Consider the following 3850-nt stretch of genomic DNA (forward strand, 5'->3'; position numbering starts at 1 on the left):
TGGCGCATAGCCGGATCAGGTAACCTTGTCGGAAATCCCAAGGAGGCATTCCAAGAATGATCTTTGGAATGGTTTCATATTGAGCACGTTTCCCTTCCGGACCCTGTTCGGCATGGACTCCCCGAATTTTCCAGCGCTCCTTTGAAGAAATGCCTCAATTGGCGCCCCTGGAGCCCCAAGGAATAAGATAGTGCGGAAGTAAAGAGGTTGGTCAGCAAGGTCAGTTTACTTGCCCATTCCGAACTCTCGATAATCAAAGTCATGGCCATCATGATAAAGCAATGTATACATCCCCTCCAGTCCAGAGTTACCCCTTCATGGTGTTACAATGGAGAGGGCGACGCATCTCGTTATAGGCGCGAGGGCCCGGATACCCCAGCCGCTCTGGCCGCCATTCTGGCAGATCTTTATAAGGGGGAGAAAGAAGACTTCAGCTGTTTAAATTGTCGGGAAGGTTTTTCCATGTATAACCCCATTGAATGGGTAAGTTTTTGATTATTAGCACTATTCTACCTCATTATTGAGGTATGCTAATCTAATTGTTCTGTTTATCTTAAAGCAGACATGGAGGAACGTGGTTGAAAATGTTCATTGCCCCTCCCCACAGCCAGAAGATTATTCTCGCAACAAAGACCCTGGGTTCTGCGAGGATCTGGATATATTCATAGAGTTTGATGATGGAGTCTTTTATCAAGCGAGCCTTGACAGCTCGGAAGTGGCTATTATGGCCGACTACCCTGGGATTCTCCCCTTCTCCATTGTAAGTACTCGGAAAGCATCCTCAAATAAGGAGCCCCCACTTGCATCTCACCCATCACACTGAATTGTGGTTTATAGGATCGGCGCTCAGTGAGCCACACTCCATCGAGAGCGGCCTCTAGGAAGGCAGCATCTACGCAGGGCGAGCGTTGAAAATGAAAGGAAGCCGGAAGCACCACCGAGCCCCCTCCTTCATCAAAGAGGAATAACTTTTGACATGTTCCTAGGTATAAGACTAGATTGTCATACTTCTCCTCCCATCTTAATTCAGGAGGAGCACACGGCAAACCGTGTCCAAACGCCCAATTAGCCGATCATCAACCAATCCGGCTCCGGGCTCATTGACTTGGACGAGAGCCAATACAGATGCAGCACCGACTCATCCACCCCATGAGTATTCGGATGACGTATTCGTCACAAATTCCGAAGTGGAGAGCGTGATGAAACATCGATGACTGAAAGAGATCATGCGTACTCCAGTTTTTACTGAGCAGGAATTTATTGCCCTCAGCATCGTGGATGCATATATCCGAGCCGCCCGGGACGGACTTGCTGGAGTTCCTCACCTGTTTTCAAAAGATATGCAGGTAATGGTTTGGGTAATTTTAATAGATATATGCCAGTAGCACCCGAGACTTAAAGCGGTTTAGGCCAACCGATTTAAAGATCATTATGACCACAGGTTCTCAAAGAGAAGAACAACACGCTGTCTCAGGAGCTTGAAACGGGCCGAACAAAGCTAAATGCTGCCACCACAGAGTTAGAGGAGATGAAGAAGGTCACGATGACCATTGATCAAAAGAACAAACTGGAGGAGGAAAAGGATAAGCAAGCCGAAGAGATAAAGAGCTTAAAGGCTCAATTATCGGACGCACAAGAAGAGAATAAAAAGTTGAAAGGCGGCATATCCAGTATGACCTTTGAACCATCCAAAGGACTCACATTATCATGTAATTCAGATTGTAATGATGTTGTTCTTGCAGGTCTGCTAACCAGGCGTCATGAAGAAGAAGTATCTGAATTTCGAGGCGGCATGCTAAAAGATCTGTCCATAGTGCATGAGTGGGCCCGGAAGGCCATGAGAAGTATGGCCAAAGCCTTATAGCCATCCGATCACCCACCTGAAAGTATGGAGTGGTTGGCGAACCTGTTCAAAGGTGCCCAGCGCCGTTTTGAGCTATGGAAGATGTCAGCATGCCGGGAAGGTGCATGAGAGGCATGGGCGATGGTGAAAACATGCTACACTGGGCTCGATCCGAATCATGGCCCGAGTTGGACCTCAGGGACCGGACGGAAAAGAGATCCCCATGAACTTGGTATATGACCAAGTGATGATAGTTGCGAAATATTCGCAAGAAGACTGTAGCTTGAACAGTCTTATAGATGATATAGATAAAGAGTAGGCGTTCAATTCGATGTAACAATGTACTTTATCATCGAACTTATCTCCAGTTGAACCTGTCAAAATTTGTCATCGCAGGCCTTCAGCTTCAACCTCCAAACCAAGAGGTTGGAGTGTTTTCGGATACCATGTTTGAATGTAATAAACATTCACTATGTCCGAAAACCAGGCAATCTGGTAATATTGCTCAAACAGACAAAATTTGTCCGGGGAGTTATGTTATATTACTATTTAACGTAAGAAACATCTTACAGGGAAAATAGTTCCGTTAAGGGTTCCTTTCCTTGGGTCGGCATGCCTAATTATGCATGCCTAGGCTTTGATCCGAAAGATAGAATTATGGGCAGCATATCCCTTATTTGCTATAAGGATTACATAAATGTAAATAATCTGTCGTTGCTTGCTGACCAATTTTTCCCTTAAGAACGCTAGCTTTTAGCCTCAACTGTCTGAGGTACTGATTTGGATTACCCGATTGTAACAATCGCAGAGGTGCTCCCTTTACACCCTAGCCGAACAATCAGGAACGTAGGGTATAACACAGGAGCGAGGCAACCCAGCTTGGCAAAAACTTAAGTCATAGAGGTGCATATCATGGCAAAAAGTGTATAGAACAAACGACTTAAACAACGGAAGCAACAAGCTTTTTAGTAGTAAGCTTCATCAAAGAAGCCCCCAGTTACAATGGGGTGTGTACATTTAAAGATGTGTACCCCTAACAGTTCGATAGATCCGAACATACCCTGGCATATAAAAAAGAAAAATAAAAAAGAGAGGAGAAAAAAGGAACCTAGTCAAAGTAAAATAAAAAGGGTGCGACCGAACTATCCGTAGAATCATCGGAGCCGAGCAGCGTTCCATGGATTCGGCTCAAGGCGATTATCTGATGCATTACGAAGGCGGTAGGCTCCTCCTGTGAGAACTTCATCTATGATGAAGGGGACCTCCCATTTTGGTTTGAGCTTATCCTTCTTCTTCTCCGGGAGAAGCAAGACGAGGTCGTCGACGTTATATGTCTTAGCTCACACTTCTCGGCTTTGGTATCGCCTGGCCTGTTGTTGATAAAATGCAGAACGGCCTCATGCAATATCGCGCTCTTCTTCAAGGCCATCTAGGTCGTCCTGCCGATCGAGCTCGGCTTCTCGCTCTCCGTACATGCGCACTCGAGGTGAGTCATGAATAATGTTGCAGGGCGGGATAGCTTATGTGACGTACACCATGAAGAAAGGTGTATATCCGCTCGCTTGATTAGGCGTAGTCCGCTGCCCCCAGAGCACGGAATCGAGTTCCTCAACCCATTGCTTATCTGACTCCCGTATGGAGCGCACCAGTCTGGGTTTAATGCCGCTCATTATCAGGCCATTGGCCCGTTCAACCTGATCGTTAGTTTGAGGGTGGTAGACAGATGCATAGTCGAGTTTAATGCCCAAGTTAGCACACCAGCTTTTCAGCTCATCAGCTGTAAAAGTGGAGCCATTATCAGTGATGATGCTATGCGAAACACCATAGGGGTGTACCACGCTGGATATAAAGTCGATCACTGGCCCTGCTTCAGCCATTTTTACTGGTTTGGCCTCTATCCACTTATTAAATATGTCCACCATAACCAGGAAATATTTATTTTTGTGGCTTCCCCCTTTAAGGGGTCTGACCATATCGAGCCCCCAGACCACGAAGGGCCAAGTGATG

Source organism: Aegilops tauschii, chromosome 4 (assembly GCF_002575655.3).
Source record: "Aegilops tauschii subsp. strangulata cultivar AL8/78 chromosome 4, Aet v6.0, whole genome shotgun sequence".
Lineage (NCBI taxonomy): Eukaryota > Viridiplantae > Streptophyta > Magnoliopsida > Poales > Poaceae > Aegilops > Aegilops tauschii.